The following is a 21466-nucleotide window of genomic DNA, read 5'->3' as shown; positions in this document are numbered from 1 at the left end:
ACCATTGTATTGAGAATTCAGCGAGACAGAGGAAGCCATCTAGCTACTAACTACGGACCCGAAGGTCTACAAAGAACTACTCACGCATCATCGGAGAGGCACCAATGGAAGTGGTGAACTGTTGGAAATATGCCCTAGAGGCAATAATAAATGGTTATTATTATATTTCTTTGTTCATGGTAATTGTCTATTGTTCATGCTATAATTGTGTTATCCGGAAATCGTAATACATGTGTGAATACATAGACCACAACGTGTCCCTAGTAAGCCTCTAGTTGACTAGCTCATTGATCAATGGATAGTCATGGTTTCCTGACTATGGACATTGGATGTCATTGATAACGGGATCACATCATTAGGAGAATGATGTGATGGACAGGACCCAATCCTAAGCATAGCATAAAAGATCATGTAGTTTCGTTTGCTAGAGCTTTTCCAATGTCAAGTATCTTTTCCTTAGACCATGAGATCGTGCAACTCCCGGATACCGTAGGAGTGCTTTGGGTGTGCCAAACGTCACAACATAACTGGGTGACTATAAAGGTGCACTACGGGTATCTCCGAAAGTGTCTGTTGGGTTGGCACGGATCGAGACTGGGATTTGTCACTCCGTATGACGGAGAGGTATCTCTGGGCCCACTCGGTAATGCATCATCATAATGAGCTCAATGTGACTAAGGCGTTAGTCACGGGATCATGCATTGCGGTACGAGTAAAGAGACTTGCCGGTAACGAGATTGAACAAGGTATTGGGATACCGACGATCGAATCTCGGGCAAGTAACATACCGATTGACAAAGGGAATTGTATACGGGATTGATTGAATCCTCGACATCGTGGTTCATCCGATGAGATCATCGTGGAACATGTGGGAGCCAACATGGGTATCTAGATCCCGCTGTTGGTTATTGACCGGAGAGGCGTCTCGGTCATGTCTGCATGTCTCCCGAACCCGTAGGGTCTACACACTTAAGGTTCGGTGACGCTAGGGTTGTAGAGATATGAGTATGCGGAAACCCGAAAGTTGTTCGGAGTCCCGGATGAGATCCCGGACGTCATGAGGAGTTCTGGAATGGTCCGGAGGTGAAGAATTATATATAGGAAGTCCAGTTTCGGCCACCGGGAAAGTTTCGGGGGTTATCGGTATTGTACCGGGACCACCGGAAGGGTCCCGGGGGTCCACCGGGTGGGGCCACCTGTCCCGGAGGGCCCCATGGGCTGAAGTGGGAAGGGAACCAGCCCGTAGTGGGCTGGGGCGCCCCCCATGGGCCTCCCCCCCGCGCCTAGGGTTGGAAACCCTAGGGTGGGGGGCGCCCCACTTGACTTGGGGGGTAAGTTACCCCCTGGCCGCCGCCCCCCCCCCCTCCAGATGGGTTCTGGCCGGCGCCCCCCCCTCCCAGGGGGCCTATATAAAGGGGGAGGGAGGGCAGTAGTATTACAACCTTGGGCGCCTCCCTCCTCCCCTGCTACACCTCTCCCTCTCGCAGAAGCTCGGCGAAGCCCTGCCGAGACCCGCTACATCCACCACCACGCCGTCGTGCTGCTGGATCTCCATCAACCTCTCCTTCCCCCTTGCTGGATCAAGAAGGAGGAGACGTCGCTGCACCGTACGTGTGTTGAACGCGGAGGTGCCGTCCGTTCGGCACTCGGTCATCGGTGATTTGGATCACGGCGAGTACGACTCCGTCATCCACGTTCATTGGAACGCTTCCGCTCGCGATCTACAAGGGTATGTAGATGCACTCCTTTCCCCTCGTTGCTAGTATACTCCATAGAGGGATCTTCGTGAGCGTTTTAAAATTATGCTACGATTTCCAATAGTGGCATCATGAGCCAGGCCTATGCGTAGTTACTATGCACGAGTAGAACACAAAGCAGTTGTGGGCGTTGATGTTGCCAATTCTTCTTGCCGCTACTAGTCTTGTCTTGTTTCGGCGGTATTGTGGGATGAAGCGGCCCGGACCGACCTTACACGTACGCTTACGTGAGACAGGTTCCACCGACTGACATGCACTAGTTGCATAAGGTGGCTAGCGGGTGTCTGTCTCTCCTACTTTAGTCGGAACGGACTCGATGAAAAGGGTCCTTATGAAGGGTAAATAGAAATTGGCAAATCACGTTGTGGTTTTACGTAGGTAAGAAACGTTCTTGCTAGAAACCTATACAAGCCACGTAAAAACTTGCAACAACAATTAGAGGACGTCTAACTTGTTTTTGCAGCAAGTGCTATGTGATGTGATATGGCCAGAAGATGTGATGAATGATATATGTGATGTATGAGATTGATCATATTCTTGTAATAGGAATCACGACTTGCATGTCGACGAGTATGACAACCGGCAGGAGCCATAGGAGTTGTCTTTATTATTTTGTATGACCTGCGTGTCATTAAATAACGCCATGTAAATTACTTTACTTTGTTGCTAAACGCGTTAACCATAGAAGTAGAAGTAATCATTGGCGTGACGACTTCATGAAGACACAATGATGGAGATCATGGTGTCATGCCGGTGACGAAGATGATCATGGTGCCCCGAAGATGGAGATCAAAGGAGCATAATGATATTGGCCATATCATGTCACTATTTGATTGCATGTGATGTTTATCATGTTTTGCATCTTATTTGCTTAGAACGACGGTAGTAAGTAAGATGATCCCTTATGATAATTTCAAGAAAAGTGTTCCCCCTAACTGTGCACCGTTGCGAAGGTTCGTTGTTTCGAAGCACCACGTGATGATCGGGTGTGATAGATTCTAACGTTCGAATACAACGGGTGTTGACGAGCCTAGCATGTACAGACGTGGCCTCGGAACACACGCAATACACTTAGGTTGACTTGACGAGCCTAGCATGTACAGACATGGCCTCGGAACACGGAGGACCGAAAGGTCGAGCATGAGTCGTATAGAAGATACGATCAACATGGAGATGTTCACCGATCTTGACTAGTCCGTCTCACGTGATGATCGGACACAGCCTAGTTAACTCGGATCATGTTTCACTTAGATGACTAGAGGGATGTCTATCTGAGTGGGAGTTCATTGAGTAATTTGATTAGATGAACTTAATTATCATGAACTTAGTCTAAAATCTTTACACTATGTCTTGTAGATCAAATGGCCCACGTTGTCCTCAATTTCAACGCGTTCCTAGAGAAAACCAAGCTGAAAGATGATGGCAGCAACTATACAGACTGGGTCCGGAACCTGAGGATCATCCTCATAGCAGCCAAGAAAGATTATGTCTTAGAAGCACCGCTAGGTGAAGCACCAATCCCAGAGAACCAAGACGTTATGAACGCTTGGCAGCAGCGTGCTGATGATTACTCCCTCGCTCAGTGCGGCATGCTTTACAGCTTAGAACCGGGTCTCCAAAAGCGTTTTGAGAAACATGGAGCATATGAGATGTTCGAGGAGCTGAAAATGGTTTTCCAAGCTCATGCCCAGGTCGAGAGATATGAAGTCTCCGACAAGTTCTTCAGCTGTAAAATGGAGGAGAATAGTTCTGTTAGTGAACACATACTCAGAATGTCTGGGTTGCACAACCGCTTGTCTCAGCTGCGAGTTAATCTCCCGGATGACGCGGTCATTGACAGAATCCTTCAGTCGCTTCCACCAAGCTACAAGAGCTTTGTGATGAACTTCAATATGCAGGGGATGGAAAAGACCATTCCTGAGGTATATTCAATGCTGAAATCAGCGGAGGTGGAGATCAGAAAAGAACATCAAGTGTTGATGGTGAATAAAACCACTAAGTTCAAGAAGGGCAAGGGTAAGAAGAACTTCAAGAAGGACGGCAAGGGAGTTGCTGCGCCGGTAAGCCAGTTACCGGGAAGAAGTCAAAGAATGGACCCAAGCCTGAGACTGAGTACTTTTATTGCAAGGGAAGTGGTCACTGGAAGCGGAACTGCCCCAAATACTTAGCGGACAAGAAGGCCGGCAACACCAAAGGTATATGTGATATACATGTAATTAATGTGTACCTTACCAGTACTCGTAGTAGCTCCTGGGTATTTGATACCGGTGCGGTTGCTCATATTTGTAACTCAAAACAGGAACTACGGAATAAACGGAGACTGGCGAAGGACGAGGTGACGATGCGCGTCGGGAATGGTTCCAAGGTCGATGTGATCGCCGTCGGCACGCTACCTCTGCATCTACCTACGGGATTAGTTTTAAACCTCAATAATTGTTATTTAGTGCCAGCTTTGAGCATGAACATTGTATCTGGATCTCGTTTAATTCGAGATGGCTACTCATTTAAATCCGAGAATAATGGTTGTTCTATTTATATGAGAGATATGTTTTATGGTCATGCCCCGCTGGTTAATGGTTTATTCTTGATGAATCTCGAACGTGATGTTACACATATTCATAGTGTGAATACCAAAAGATGTAAAGTTGATAACGATAGTCCCACATACTTGTGGCACTGCCGCCTTGGTCACATTGGTGTCAAGCGCATGAAGAAGCTCCATGCAGATGGACTTTTGGAGTCTCTTGATTACGAATCATTTGACACGTGCGAACCATGCCTCATGGGTAAGATGACCAAGACTCCGTTCTCCGGAACAATGAAGCGAGCAACCAACTTATTGGAAATCATACATACCGATGTGTGCGGTCCAATGAGTGTTGAGGCTCGCGGAGGATATCGTTATGTTCTCACTCTCACTGATGACTTAAGTAGATATGGGTATGTCTACCTAATGAAACACAAGTCTGAAACCTTTGAAAAGTTCAAGGAATTTCAGAGTGAGGTTGAGAATCAACATGACAGGAAAATAAAATTCTTACGATCAGATCGTGGTGGAGAATATTTAAGTCACGATTTTGGTACACACTTAAGGAAATGTGGAATAGTTTCACAACTCACGCCGCCTGGAACACCTCAGAGAAACGGTGTGTCCGAACGTCGTAATCGCACTCTATTGGATATGGTGCGATCTATGATGTCTCTTACCGATTTACCGCTCTCATTTTGGGGCTATGCTTTAGAGACTGCCGCATTCACTTTAAATAGGGCTCCGTCGAAATCCGTTGAGACGACACCGTATGAATTATGGTTTGGGAAGAAACCTAAGCTGTCGTTTCTAAAAGTTTGGGGATGCGATGCTTATGTCAAGAAACTTCAACCTGAAAAGCTCGAACCCAAGTCGGAAAAATGCATCTTCATAGGATACCCTAAGGAAACTATTGGGTATACCTTCTACCTCAGATCCGAAGGCAAGATCTTCGTTGCCAAGAACGAGTCCTTTCTGGAGAAGGAGTTTCTCTCGAAAAAATTGAGTGGGAGGAAACTGGAACTTGATGAGGTGATAGTGACCCCTTCCGAACCGGAAAGTAGCGCAGCGCGGGAAAATGTTCCTGTGGTGCCTACACCGACTGGGGAGGAAGTTAATGATGATGATCATGAAGCTTCGGATCAAGTTACTACTGAACTTCGTAGGTCCACAAGGACACGTTCCGCACCAGAGTGGTACGGCAACCCTGTCCTGAAAATCATGTTGCTAGACAACGGTGAACCTTCGAACTATGAAGAAGCGATGGCGGGCCCGGATTCCGACAAATGGCTAGAAGCCATGAAATCCGAGATAGGATCCATGTATGAAAACAAAGTATGGACTTTGACTGACTTGCCCGATGATCGGCGAGCCATAGAAAACAAATGGATCTTTAAGAAGAAGACGGACGCGGATGGTAATGTGACCATCTACAAAGCTCGACTTGTCGCTAAGGGTTATCGACAAGTTCAAGGGGTTGACTACGATGAGACTTTCTCACCCGTAGCGAAGCTGAAGTCCGTCCGAATCATGTTAGCAATTGCCGCATACTATGATTATGAGATATGGCAGATGGACGTCAAAATGGCATTCCTTAACGGCTTCCTTAAGGAAGAGTTGTATATGATGCAGCCGGAAGGTTTTGTCGATCCTAAGAATGCTAACAAAGTATGCAAGCTCCAGCGCTCAATCTATGGGCTGGTGCAAGCATCTCGGAGTTGGAACATTCGCTTTGATGAGATGATCAAAGCGTTTGGGTTTACACAGACTTATGGAGAAGCCTGTGTTTACAAGAAAGTGAGTGGGAGCTCTGTAGCATTTCTCATATTATATGTGGGTGACATACTATTGATGGGAAATGATATAGAATTTTTGGAAAGTATAAAGGCCTATTTGAATAAGTGTTTTTCAATGAAGGACCTTGGAGAAGCTGCTTATATATTAGGCATCAAGATCTATAGAGATAGATCAAGACGCCTCATTGGTCTTTCACAAAGTACATACCTTGACAAGATATTGAAGAAGTTCAATATGGATCAGTCCAAGAAGGGGTTCTTGCCTGTATTGCAAGGTGTGCAATTGAGCACGGCTCAATGCCCGACCACGGCAGAAGATAGAGAAAAGATGAGTGTCATCCCCTATGCCTCGGCCATAGGGTCTATTATGTATGCCATGCTGTGTACCAGACCTGATGTAAACCTTGCCATAAGTTTGATAGGAAGGTACAAAAGTAATCCCGGCATGGAACACTGGACAGCGGTCAAGAATATCCTGAAGTACCTGAAGAGGACTGAGGATATGGTTCTCGTTTATGGAGGTGACGAAGAGCTCGTCGTAAAGGGTTACGTCGACGCTAGCTTCGACACAGATCTGGATGACTCGAAGTCACAAACCGAATACGTGTATATTTTGAATGGAGGAGCAGTAAGCTGGTGCAGTTGCAAGCAAAGCGTCGTGGCGGGATCTACATGTGAAGCGGAGTACATGGCAGCCTCGGAGGCAGCACAGGAAGCAGTCTGGATGAAGGAGTTCATTACCGACCTAGGGGTGATTCCCAATGCGTCGGGCCCGATGACTCTCTTCTGTGACAACACTGGAGCTATTGCCCTTGCGAAGGAGCCCAGATTTCACAGGAAGACCAGGCATATCAAGCGTCGCTTCAACTCCATTCGTGAAAGTGTTCAAAATGGAGACATGGATATTTGTAAAGTACATACGGACCTGAATGTAGCAGATCCGTTGACTAAACCTCTCCCTAGAGCAAAACATGATCAACACCAGGACGCAATGGGTGTTCGATTCATCACAATGTAACTAGATTATTGACTCTAGTGCAAGTGGGAGACTGTTGGAAATATGCCCTAGAGGCAATAATAAATGGTTATTATTATATTTCTTTGTTCATGGTAATTGTCTATTGTTCATGCTATAATTGTGTTATCCGGAAATCGTAATACATGTGTGAATACATAGACCACAACGTGTCCCTAGTAAGCCTCTAGTTGACTAGCTCGTTGATCAATGGATAGTCATGGTTTCCTGACTATGGACATTGGATGTCATTGATAACGGGATCACATCATTAGGAGAATGATGTGATGGACAAGACCCAATCCTAAGCATAGCATAAAAGATCGTGTAGTTTCGTTTGCTAGAGCTTTTCCAATGTCAAGTATCTTTTCCTTAGACCATGAGATCGTGCAACTCCCGGATACCGTAGGAGTGCTTTGGGTGTGCCAAACGTCACAACGTAACTGGGTGACTATAAAGGTGCACTACGGGTATCTCCGAAAGTGTCTGTTGGGTTGACACGGATCGAGACTGGGATTTGTCACTCCGTATGACGGAGAGGTATCTCTGGGCCCACTCGGTAATGCATCATCATAATGAGCTCAATGTGACTAAGGCGTTAGTCATGGGATCATGCATTGCGGTACGAGTAAAGAGACTTGCCGGTAACGAGATTGAACAAGGTATTGGGATACCGACGATCGAATCTCGGGCAAGTAACATACCGATTGACAAAGGGAATTGTATACGGGATTGATTGAATCCTCGACATCGTGGTTCATCTGATGAGATCATCGTGGAACATGTGGGAGCCAACATGGGTATCCAGATCCCGCTGTTGGTTATTGACCGGAGAGGCGTCTCGGTCATGTCTGCATGTCTCCCGAACCCGTAGGGTCTACACACTTAAGGTTCGGTGACGCTAGGGTTGTAGAGATATGAGTATGCGAAAACCCGAAAGTTGTTCGGAGTCCCGGATGAGATCCTGGACGTCATGAGGAGTTCTGGAATGGTCAGGAGGTGAAGAATTATATATAGGAAGTCCAGTTTCGGCCACCGGGAAAGTTTCGGGGGTTATCGGTATTGTACCGGGACCACCGGAAGGGTCCCGGGGGTCCACCGGGTGGGGCCACCTGTCCCGGAGGGCCCCATGGGCTGAAGTGGGAAGGGAACTAGCCCGTAGTGGGCTGGGGCGCCCCCCATGGGCCTCCCCCCGCGCCTAGGGTTGGAAACCCTAGGGTGGGGGGCGCCCCACTTGACTTGGGGGTAAGTTACCCCCTGGCCGCCGCCCCCCCCCCCCCTCCAGATGGGTTCTGGCCGGCGCCCCCCCTCCTAGGGGCCTATATAAAGGGGGGAGGGAGGGCAGTAGTATTACAGCCTTGGGCGCCTCCCTCCTCCCCTGCTACACCTCTCCCTCTCGCAGAAGCTCGGCGAAGCCTTGCCGAGACCCGCTACATCCACCACCACGCCGTCGTGCTGCTGGATCTCCATCAACCTCTCCTTCCCCCTTGCTGGATCAAGAAGGAGGAGACGTCGCTGCACCGTACGTGTGTTGAACGCGGAGGTGCCGTCCGTTCGGCACTCGGTCATCGGTGATTTGGATCACGGCGAGTACGACTCCGTCATCCACGTTCATTGGAACGCTTCCGCTCGCGATCTACAAGGGTATGTAGATGCACTCCTTTCCCCTCGTTGCTAGTATACTCCATAGATGGATCTTCGTGAGCGTAGGAAAATTTTAAAATTATGCTACGATTTCTAACATGAACCCCTCCGTGATGGTGTCTAGATTGGATCTGGTGGTTTTGGACTCTGCGGCGGCTGGATGAATATTTCGTCGACTCCCCTAGGGTTTGTGGATTTCTGGGGTATTTATAGAGCAAAGAGGTGGTCCATGGGGCACCCGAGGTGGGCACAAACCACCAGGGCGCGCCTGGACCTCCTGGCGCGCTCTGGTGGGTTGTGCCCCCCTCGGGGCACCCCCGGGTGCAACTAGGGCCCATTGCCTTCCTTCCGGACCATAAAAAACCATCGTGGAGTTTTGTGGCATTTGGACTCCGTTTGATATTGATTTCCTGCGATGTAAAAAACATGGAAAAAACAGCAACTGGCACTTGGCACTATGTCAATAGGTTAGTACCAAAAAAATGATATAAAATGACTATAAAATGATTATAAAACATCCAAGATTGATAATAAAACAGCATGGAACAATCAAAAATTATAGATACGTTGGAGACGTATTAATCACCGCCCACAACTCTTTGTGTTCTACTCGTGCATATCATCTACGCATAGACTTGGCTCGGATGCCCCTGTTGGGAAACATTGCATGGAAAAAAATTCTACGCACACGCAATGATCTATCCATGGAGAAGCATAGCAACGAGGGGGAGAGTGTGTTTACGTACCCTCGTAGACCGTAAGCGGAAGCGTTTCACAACGCGGTCGATGTAGTCAAACTTCTTCTCACGTCAACCGATCAAGTACCAAACGCACGACACCTCCGCGTTCTGCACACGTTCAACTCGGTGACGTCCCTCGCCTTCTTGATCCAACAAGTTGTCTAGGTAGTGGATGAGTTCCGTCGGCACGATGGCGTGGTGACGGTGATGGTGAAGTGATCCTCACAGGGCTTCGCCTAAGCACTACGAAAATATGACCGGGGGTGTAAACGGTGGAGGGGCACGCCGCACACGGCTAACAATTGATCTGGTGTGTGCTAGGGCCGCCCCCACCACATATATATAGGTAGGAGGGGGAGGGGAGGCAGCCAGGAGGTGCCCAAGTAGGCCGAATCCTACTTGGGGTCTCCCCATGGCCAACGCCCCCTGCCATATTTGTCGGAGGGGGGAGGAAAGAGGAGGGGAAGAAAGGGAAGGGGGAGGCCGAATCCCCCCTTTCCTTTCCCTTCCCCTCTTTCCTTCTCCCCCTAGTTCGGCCCATATGGGGGGCGCACCAGCCCCTTGTGGCTGGTGTATTTCCCCTCTTGGCCCATATCTTTTGTCGGGGCTGCCCGGAACCCCTTCCGGTGCCCCGATATATACCCGGTACCCCAGGAACACTTCCAGTGTCTGAATACCATTGTCCTATGTATCAATCTTTACCTCTCAACCATTTAGAGGCTCCTCATCATGTCCGTGATCTCATCCGAGACTGCGATCAACATTCGATCACCAAATCATATAACTCATATAATACTATATCGTCATCGAATGTTAAGCATGCGGACCCTACGGGTTCGAGAACTATGTAGACATGATCGAGACACCTCTCTGGTCAATAACCAATAGCGGAACCTGGATGCCCATATTGATTCCTACATATTCTATGAAGATCTTTATCGGTCGATCCGTTATGACAACATACGTAATTCCCTTTGTCCATCGGTATGTTACTTGCCCGAGATTCGATCGTCGGTATCTTCATACCTAGTTCAAGCTCGTCACCGACAAGTCTCTTTACTCGTTCCGTAATACATCACCTCATGACTAACTCCTTAGTCGTTTGCTTGCAAGCTTATGATGTGTATTACCGAGAGGGCCCAAAGATACCTCTCCGATACTCGGAGTGACAAATCCTAATCTCGATCTATGCCAACTCAACAAACACCTTCGGAGATCCATGTAGAGCATCTTTATAATCACTCAGTTACGTTGTGACGTTTGATAGCACATAAGGCATTCCTCCGGTATCCGGAAGTTGCATAATCTCATAGTCAAAAGAATATGTATTTGACATGAAGCAATAGCAATAAAACTGAACGGTCATAATGCTAGGCTAACGGATGGGTCTTGTCCATCACATCATTCTTCTAATGATGTGATCCCATTATCAAATGACAACTCATATCTATGGTTAGGAAACCTTAACCATCTTTGATCAACGAGCTAGTCTAGTAGAGGCTTACTAGGGACACGGTATTTCGTTTATGTATTAACACATGTATTTAAGTTTCTGATCAATGCAATTATAGCATGAATAATAAACCTTTACCATGATTAAGGAAATATAATAATAACCATTTTATTATTGCCTCTAGGGAATATTTCCATCACCCAAGCCACCCGAGCCAAACTGCCGGACTTCCAACAAGTATCGGATGGCCGGACCCTTACGAGCCACCAAACGTCCCGTAGCTGTCGAACGTCCGACACCTGTGTGCGTGCTGTGTGTTGGGCCGAAGCCCATGTACCCTTTCGTGACCCTAGACTATGTATACTCCTCCTCCTCCCTCTTTTTAGGGTTAGCATTGGTTTAGCTTATACTAGAGATAGAGCTTTTCTCATCCATTTGGTTCTCCTCCTTTGAGAGACCGCGACCTCTACGGAGAAGATCCACCAAGTGGATTCAAGACCACTCACGAGAAGATCCTCAAGACCTCCTCACGGAGAAGAACTACCGCCTCTTGTATCGTCCTTTCTTGTGTTTGGATCTTGTATTACTCTTTATGTTCATGGATCTAGCACATGTGTGATTGTTCTCATTGATTCGGGTGTTTTTACCTCGTGTTTTCCCCTCGTTTCTTCGTGGGATCCCCTCCATTTCGTGAAAGATCGGCCCTAGGGTTTCTACCCTAAATCATCATGCTTCACTTATATTATTTTGAGAGTCTCTAAACAGCATGGTAATTTGCTTAGGTTGTGAATTTAGTCCTAATATGATGGGCATCCAAGAGGGATATAATAAAAACTTTCATACAAAGAGCATTGAATACTATGAGAAGTTTGATTCCTTATGATTGTTTTGAGATATAAGGATGGTGATATTAGAGTCATGCTAGTGACTAATTGTGGATTGGTAGAAATACTTATGTTAATGTTTGTGATTCCCCTAGCATGCACGTATGGTGAACCGTTATGGGATGAAGTCAGAGCATGATTTATTTTTTGATTGTCTTCCCTATGAGTGGCGTTCGGGAACGAGCGATGGTCTGTTCCTACCAATCTATCCCCCTAGGAACATGCGTGTAGTACTTCATTTCGATAGCTCATAAATTTTTGCAATATGTGAGTTCTTTATGACTAATGTTGAGTTCATGCATTATACACACTCTCACCCTTCCACCATTGCTAGCCTCTCTAGTACCGCACAAATCTTGTCGGTGCATTACACCCACCATACACCTTCCTCAAAATAGCCACCATACCTACCTATTATGGCATTTACATAGCCATTCCGAAATATATTGCCATGCAACTTCCACCGTTCCATTTTATTATGACACGCACCATCATTGTCATATTGCTTTGCATGATCGTAAGATAGCTAGCATGGTGTTTTCATGGCTTGTCCATTTTTTGATGTCATTGCTACGCTAGATCATTGCACATCCCGGTACATCGCCGAAGGCATTCATATAGAGTCATATTTTGTTCAAGCATCGAGTTGTAATTCTTGAGTTGTAAGTAAATAAAAGTGTGATGATCATCATTAGTAGAGCATTGTCCCATGTGAGGAAAGGATGATGGAAGCTATGATTCCCTCACAAGTTGGGATGAGTCTCCGGACTTTATAGAAAAAGGCCAAAGAAGCCCAAATAAAATAAAAGAGGCCAAAGAATCCCAAATAAAAAAAGAGAAAAAATGAGAGAAAAAGAGAGAAGGAACAATGTTACTATCCTTTTTCCACACTTGTGCTTCAAAGTAGCACCATGATCTTCATGGTAGAGAGTCTCCTATGTTGTCACTTTGATATACTAGTGGGAATTTTTCATTATAAGAACTTGGCTTGTATATTCCAATGATGGGCTTCCTCAAATTGCCCTAGGTCTTCGTGGGCAAGCAAGTTGGATGCACACCCACTTAGTTTCTTTTTGAGCTTTCATGCACTTATAGCTCAAGTGCATCCGTAGCATGGCAATCCCTACTCACTCCCATTGATATCTATTGATGGGCATCTTCTCCTTTTTGTCTTCTCCAAAACCACCACTTTTCGTATTACGTGAAAGTTGAAAAAGTTTGAGAACAACAAAAGTATGAAACAATTGCTTGTCTTGTCATCAGGGTTGTGCATGATAAAATACTTCGTGTGATGAAGATGGAGCATAGCCAGACTATATGATTTTGCAGGGATAACTTTCTTTTGCCATGTTATTTTGAGAAGACATGATTTTTTTATTAGTGCTTGAAGTATTATTATTTTTATGTTAATATTAAACTTTTGTTTTGAATCTTATGGATCTGAATATTCATGCCAAAATAAAGAAGATTACATGGATAAATATGTTAGGTAGCATTCCACATCAAAAATTCTATTTTTATTATTTACCTACTCGAGGACGAGCAGGAATTAAACTTGGGGATGCTTGATATGTCTACAACGTATCTATAATTTTTTATTATTCCATGCTATTATATTATCTATTTTGGATGTTTTATATGCATTAATATGATATTTTATATTATTATTGGGACTAACCTATTAACCTAGAGCCCAGTGTGAGTTTCTGTTTTTTCCTTGTTTTTGAGTTCTACAGAAAAGGAATATCAAACGGAGCCCAAACGGAATAAAACTTTACGATGATTTTTCTTGGACCAGAAGACATCCACGGAGCTAGGAGAGGGGGTCATAAGATCTCCAAGGAGGCCACAAGCCTGCTAGGCGCGCCCTGAGGGCTTGTGGGCCCCTCAGGACTCCTCCAACCCTAATTCTTGCACTATAAACTCCCAAATATTCCCAAACCACCAGAAGCGTCCACCAAAATACTTTTCCGCCGCCGCAAGCCTCTGTTCCCGTGAGTTCCCATCTTGGGGCCTTTTCCGGCATCCTGCCAGAGGGGGATTCGATCACGGAGGGCATCTATCAACTCTATTGCCCTTCCGATGAAGCGTGAGTAGTTTACCACAGACCTATGGTTCCATAGCTAGTAGCTAGATGGCTTATTCTCTCTCTTTGATCTTTAATACAATGTTCTCCTCGATGTTCTTGGAGTTCTATCCGATGTAGTATTCTTTTACGGTGTGTTTGTCGAGATCGGATGAATTGTGGATTTATGGTCAGATTATCTATGAATATTATTTGATTCTTTTCTGAACTCTTTTATGCATGATTAAATATCTTTGTATTTCTCTTCGAATTATCGGTTCGGTTTGGCCAACTAGATTGGTATTTCTTGCAATGGGAGAGGTGCTTAGTTTTGGGTTCAATCTTGCGGTGTCCTCACCCAGTGACAAAGTAGGGGTAGCGAGGCACGTATTGTATTGTTGCCGTCAAGGGTAAAAAGATGGGGTTTTCATCATATTGCTTGAGTTTATCCCTCTACATCATGTCATCTTACTTAAGGCGTTACTCTATTCTTATGAACTTAATACTCTAGATACATGCTGGATAGCGGTCGATGTGTGGAGTAATAGTAGTAGATGCAGGCAGGAGTCGGTCTACTTGACACGGACGTGATGCCTATATTCATAATCATTGCCTTGGATATCGTCATAACTTTGCGCTTTTCTATCAATTGCTCAACAGTAATTTGTTTACCCACTGTATGTTTTCCTTTAAGAGAGAAGCCTCTAGTGAAACCTATGGCACCCGGGTCTATTTTCCATCATATATTTTCAGATCTATAAACCAAAAAACCCAAAAATACCGTGCTGCAATTTATTTAGATTTACTTTAATTTGCTCTTTTATTTATCTTTTATACATATCTCTATTAGATCTCACTCTTGTTCGAGACCGTGAAGGGATTGACAACCCCTTTTTCGAGTTGAGTGCAAGTGTTTGTTAGTTTGTGCAGGTGCATAGATTGGAGACTTTCTTGTGCCTCCTACTGGATTGACACATTGGTTCTTAACTGAGGGAAATACTTATCTCTACTTTGCTGCATCACCTTTTCCTCTTTAAGGGAAAAATCAACGCAAGCTCAAGAAGTAGCAGTCCTCGGCGTTGCTTAATCTGAAACGTTGCTAACAAAAGAGACAAGGTGTATATGTTGTATATGTATATGTCATCCATTTTTATTTCCCTCAACTGTTGTACATGTGACACATTTATAAGTGAGTAACTTCCACAAGAAGTAAAAGGCATGAAAATATTGCAACTTAGTTTGCATGTATTAGTGAAGCTCTTATTCATATAAAAAGATTGACAATGCTCATCATTAAACCATCCCATTGTTGGTTAGTAAGCGTTAATAGTTTCATAATTATATTCTACAACATGCTTAAATAAGCAAACATGCAACAAGTCATTCAACACAGAATCGTCACCAAGATTAGAGGTCATATCAAATGATTAAACATTGGCAAAATTATTTTCAAATGTATTTGATCCAAATCTGATTTATTCCCTGATACACATAGTTCTGTTGCATCCACAATTAGTTCAATGGGTCCACTCAATTTTTTTGGCATTTCAGTTGTTTGATCACATGACTCATTCATAATAGTAAAAAAATTCTCTAAAATAGGTGTTATGCTCAAGTGAACAGGTAACTCAACACATGATGTATTCAAGTCAACTAGGCATTCATCATCCTCATGTGAAGTTATGCCATCAATACCTTTAGCGTTACCTTGTCGAAATGACTCAGATGATGTAGGTAGAGATGATGGTAATGTACCATAGACTTGAGGCGATGGTGCACTCACAATCTAAGGTGTTGCCGCTGTAGCAGGTGCGCGAGGGAGGATACAACCAGTGTTGGTGAGCATGAACTGGAATAGTAGTTGTCATAGTCTCCCAACGCATCTTCCTGCATCCGTCTCTCAAAGGTACAAGCATGAACATACATACCAGTAATGCAACGCAGAATATAATGAAATCTTGCGTGAATGTCATCCTCAGATTCATCTATGTCACAATGATGCATATAAGATTTGAACTCCTGGAAGTAAGCATTAACAGTGTTACTGCCTTGTTTTAATTGTTCCAATTTGCAAAGCAATTCAGGACGATAGTAAGGAGGAAAAATTGTTGTCTCGTTACAGCTTTCAAATCTTTCCAAGTTGTGGGTTGGTTATGAATGTTTTTCTTACAATGTACACTCCACCAAATAGAAGCAAAACCAGTAAATGCTCCAGTGGCAGCTCGTACTCTCTCAAGTTCAGAAAAATAATGGTGACTAAAAACTTGTTCCACTTCAAGCTCCCAAGCTAGATAAATAGCAGAATTAAATCTACCCTCAAATGACGGTAAAGAGATAACCTGACCATGTGCTTGTGTGTGTTTTCCCACCTCCCGTGATGGTGAAGATGTATCCGTCATCCAAGAACTTCTATCTCTGGAACCTGTCATGATTAGTAGAAATAAGAAACAAAATTCGAGAATAATGTTCCTATGAACTACTGGGATATGGTGGTAGAGCGCTCACGGTAAAGCAAATATCAATATCTTACAAGTTCTTACCATGCAGCAGGTGGTGACAGGCAACCAACGGTGTCAAATAACTCCGAAGATTGAGTAAAGCGATTGCTAGGGGAACATATGTATACACGGTGTAGAAATATGTGGAGCTTGGAAAGCTTAAATATATGGTAGCAAAAGATTAGCAATAATCAATTCAGAGATGCAATGGTGAATAAACGCTTAACAACGGTATTGTGCTGGTCCTAGTCTAGACCGGACTAGAGACGCGAGCCTAGAACACTAATGAGGTCACGGTGTAGCACAACTAGCATCAATCAAGGATATGAAGTAGCTCTGAACAGCAAGATATAAGTGAAGATCACAATGGCGGTAAAGATAATGATGAGAAATAACTGCCAAGCAGGATATACCAACAACTCTCTCTCCAACTTTTCTCTGAAAAATTTAGTGCCAACTTTATGATAATTTTTCGCAAGACTGGCACTGACTCAAGCTTTCAAACACAAAAAGAATCGCTCAATTCCGAGTTGATATGAGGAGTCAAAAAATTCTAAAAACTGGCCTGAAAACTGGAACAGCCGTGTTCACAAACTTCGGAGGGTAAAAAGACCTATTTAGAAGAAGATTTTGCGGTATCAAATATTAAACAAGCTACTGCAACTATTTAGACACGGCTCGTCGCTAGCTTTAATTTGAGTACTCGTGGAGCCAAAACAGACTTCGTATGAGGAAGATATGCCTGTTTTACTGAAGAGTGCACAAAACAGATTCCAATCCTAATTCAGCTACGAGATTGAGTTAGATAGATCCGATTTTTTTTCTCTGACTTTCTTTATTGCTTTTTTTCTCTATCTCTTTTGTTTTTCTCTCTCTCTCTTTCCAAAACAAACTATATAAGATGCATATTGGATCAAGCGAAGATGTGAACAACCTCAACTATAATTATGACAATGAAGGGCGGGTAGCACGTGGTGGAAATTGATGGATGGGACAGTGGACAGCGGAAGGGATAACGATGCAGCAGCGGCATGACTAATGTGAACAGAACTCGAAACGCTAAACGAACTAGACACTAAGACCAGCAACTCGACACGAGGATGCAACCGATAATTCAATAATGCAAACAATGAAAAGAAAATTGCAAAGTCTCATACTGGCTTGGGCAAAGGATGAATAGATCTAATTTTTTTGTGGCTTTTTCTTGGACAACAGGTAAGTAAATAAATCTAATCTAGGGAAAACTGAAAATTCTCACCGAGCAACCTAAAAACTGACACCACTTGACAGAGGCGAGGGTGTCCCAATCTTTTAATGAGATGATAACTATCGATTCAGTGGAGTCGACTTTGATGATCCGACTACAAACGTGCATGGCGTTGCACCTTAGCAATCGCTAAACCAATCTCCTGAGGTTACTGACGATGTCGGAAACACAATCAGCCTGACCACGAAGGTCTATTCCTGCATGCAATCGAAGAACAAGCAAGAATATGATAATGCAATCTGAATATTGCAAATATAGGTGAAGTATTTATAAAGGTGGGGATCCAAAAACGGTCTTGGTCTGCTCGTTGGACACAATCGAAGTACATGAAGTTGCAATGGCTAACTTTTAACTAAACAAATCCCAAGGAAAAAGCTACTAGATGGACCTACTTATATAGGAGCAAGGGGTGGCGGCCAAGGAGGTGGGAGGACGTCCCAAGGCGGCCTAAAACTAAACCTAGGTAGTGTAGGGCTCATGGGCCCAAATAGAGGTGATGCAACACCTTTGGACTTGTAGTTTGACTCGGATTCTATTGCAGCGTCATATTGTTTCATCAATATCTCAATGCTCCGAACGAATTTGAAGGTGAATCCAATTGGGTTGGAAAGTGCACAAAATCTACTTTTCAACAAAAACAGAATCACCCAAGTCGGAGTCCGGATAGAAGAGATATTGACGTTTTGAGTCAGGTATGTTTGTGCAGTCTGAATCTGAGTCCAGAACGTGAGAGACTTGGACTCTATCTTCTCTTGTGCTAAAAGTGACGTGAGAGAACTTTTTCTTGAACAACACCTAAACGTCTCCTTTTTCCTTATCTTCATATGTGGATTCTATAAGTGTCCGATAGTTCTGCAATTGGGCATGAAACAAACAGAGGTGAAGTATTTTTGTTTCGTATAGCATAAATAAATTATTGCATAACTTTTATCAGAAATCACCTCAAATAAATACACGTATGCAATATTTGTGATCATATTCAAGGTAGCCATGCCCTCATCAAAATAAATCCTAAACGATGAACTATTTTCCAGAGGCAAAATACGAACTTTATACAGATCATTTTTAAAAAAATTCAAATAAAACCAAATTTTAATCCAAATACTTTTGGCATTATTTTCTTCTGACTTTTTGAGGTGTCATGTTACCTCCTCTCATACTTTTTGATTAAAGTATTTGTCAGGGATTTTTGAAAGGAATCTAAACATGCCATAGTTTGAAGTGAACTCAAATTCAAACAGAAAATTCAAATGCCTCTGAAAATTTCAAATTCCACTACAATTCAAACAAAATGCAATAGATGCTTAACTATAATTGTAAAACATTCCAAATTGAAAATTTGGGATGTTTAATATGAGGACGAAACTAGCACAAAGCATAAAATGGAAGGCAGAAAGCTGGTATCAAACAATCGAAATGAACTATTCAGGTTTGTAGCACCTGGCAAATATTTATACACTACACAATAACCGAGAGTATCCTTTTTTCTCGAGGAATCAACTGAGAGTATCTTTACTCAACTATTTGAAGTGTCCGGCCACTAGATGTACAGTTAAGACTCCTAGCTCTATATGTACTGTCCTAAATGAACATACTTACACATCTTTGAAGAAATATTATCGCATTTTAGTCGAACATTGGCCTAAGTTCGAAAAATTCAGTAGTTACAACCACATAGAAACTATGGACATAGCCCAATATCCAAGCAATTCACATCCATATCCACCATTTCATGAGCCAAGATAGGTGACATTCATGGCAAATCAACCTAAATCTTGGGAGCATGTACTGGAGTAAACAGAACTAGATTTGTGCTACACTATTTATTTATTTATTTATTTATTTATTTTGCAGTGTAAATAGGAAGTACAACATACGCAGTTTGACAGTCTCGACTAACTTATCTTCCTGGGTTCTGACAAGAGAATAGTACTAGAAGAAAACGTGGTTGTGGACCTAACCAAAAGAGACCACCCTGGTGGACATCCTAGTTTTACTTCAATTCATCTTACCACTAGAGACTGGTGGAATAGTGTTTGAATGCCCTGGTGAAATAGCCTTACCCAAAGGCTCAACTAGAAAACATACATAATTCTTCTCCTTTTCAGTGAAGACATTAATCGAAAGTTAACATGTTTTAACAAAACCGTGCAAAAGCTGTTGGACAAATACAACCACACTAGACATAAAGTTTATTTTGAAACAGTTGTTCCAAACACTCTTCTAGCAGATAAGATTTGAAGCTTTACAAATAACTTTACCAGATGCAATCGGCCATCCTAACTAAGACCCCGAGAGATGGCGAGCACAGACTAGTCTATGAAGAAAATGATACTATGTTACCAACATTTGTAATCGACGATAGTCAATACAGAGGTCAATATTTTTCCCTTCAATTCAATGCAATAGCTACACGAGGTGTGGTCTGCTCAAACCAAAATAGTAACTGAATGTTTATTTCAAGGTGGTGCAAGGAGCAGTTGGTCGACCGCCGGCAGAAGGTGCAGGGAGGGAGGAAGGGAAGAAAGAGATGACAACAGGGGGCGAGATACCTTGCTCCGTTGGTTGACCACTACGCCAAGCCCAGCCAGGGGTTCGCTTTCAGGACCTCGCGCCAGTGTCGGCGAGGTCGTGGGGGGAGTGACCACTATGACAAAGCCCGGGGCCTCGCACCGGCGTCTTCGGCCAGCTCCTCGCGCCTGCGCCGCCGCCTCCCAGGTCCTCACGATCGCCCCTTCCTCTCGCGACCGCTATGACCAAGCACAATCGAGTGCACCCCAGGTCCTCGCGCGCCGCCGTCGCCTCCCTCTCGCGAGATGGGTCAGGCGAAATTTGAGGGATTGACCTATCAATTTGAGGGTGTCAACCAAACAGCCCCGTCGTTCCCAAATCCGCGCTCCGAACGTCCGCTGATCATTGGGTCTTGGGTGCGTCGGCCCGCACTGTGACCGGGCGCTGCTTAAATTTTGTCCTCGGGGTTTACCCATTTTAACGCGCGCGCAACCGGTATAGTGGCTCCAGCGGGTGCGCAAAAACCGCGCGCACGGCATATCTAGTTCAGCGCGTGGGCCGAAACTCCATCGCGCGCCGCTTATTTGTTGCGCCCGCTCCCGCGCGCTGGACTCTCGGGCGCTCGCTCGCAACTCACCCCCTCCAGCCGCGGCGGCGCCGCCGCCCGCGCCATCCGGCGACCGTTCCGGCGCTTTCACGGCCTATCCCCGCGCCGCGGAGGCTTCCTCCGCCCCCCTCTAGTCACCGCCGCCCCTCGCGCGCGTCCGTCCTCCGAGAACAGCGCCCGGGCGCTCGCTGCCACTCGGAGCCCGCAAGGTGTTCGATAAAACGCCTGCAAGGAATTTGGTGCATGTTGATTGTAGTTTTTATAGCATAGTATTGAACATTGTAGATGAGTTCGTCGTATAATTCTTCCGAAGAAGAATTTGATATGGAAGAGGAGGAGGATCTTGCAATGATCCTAGCTATGCACATCAATAAAAAATCGAAGCACGGTGCTTCGGTTATGGGTCGGTAGAAAATTTGGAGGGATAGGGTTGATGCGCCGAATGCTGAAGACGTCGCAAGGCTATTGGAGATGAACAAAGCTTGCGGCTTTCTTGGTATGCTTGGCTCAATAAATTGCATGCATTGGAGTTGGAAGAATTATCCAAAGGCATGGCATGGGCAATTCCACGGCCAAAAAAAGAGTTCCACTATAATCCTTGAAGCGGTGGCCGATCAAGAGACTTGGATTTGGCATGCATTCTTTGGAATGACTGGATCTTTGAATGACATCAATGTTGTCAACCGGTCACCACTGATGAAT

At 44.6% G+C, this 21466-nt stretch overlaps 1 long non-coding RNA gene across 1 annotated transcript; it reads right to left on the bottom strand.

Annotated features, from left to right (window-relative positions):
* Positions 1-17893: 17893 nt before the first annotated feature.
* On the bottom strand, positions 17894-20637 carry LOC123078302 (uncharacterized). Its single transcript, XR_006437324.1, has 2 exons — positions 20199-20637; positions 17894-18498 (listed from the first exon to the last, which is right to left on the bottom strand). It is a non-coding gene; the product is annotated as an uncharacterized lncRNA (long non-coding RNA).
* Positions 20638-21466: the final 829 nt, after the last annotated feature.

Source organism: Triticum aestivum, chromosome 3D, assembly GCF_018294505.1.
Source record: "Triticum aestivum cultivar Chinese Spring chromosome 3D, IWGSC CS RefSeq v2.1, whole genome shotgun sequence".
Taxonomy (NCBI): domain Eukaryota; kingdom Viridiplantae; phylum Streptophyta; class Magnoliopsida; order Poales; family Poaceae; genus Triticum; species Triticum aestivum.
The sequence above is the reverse complement of the archived record's forward strand: the minus strand, read 5'-3'. Positions and strand labels throughout refer to the sequence as shown.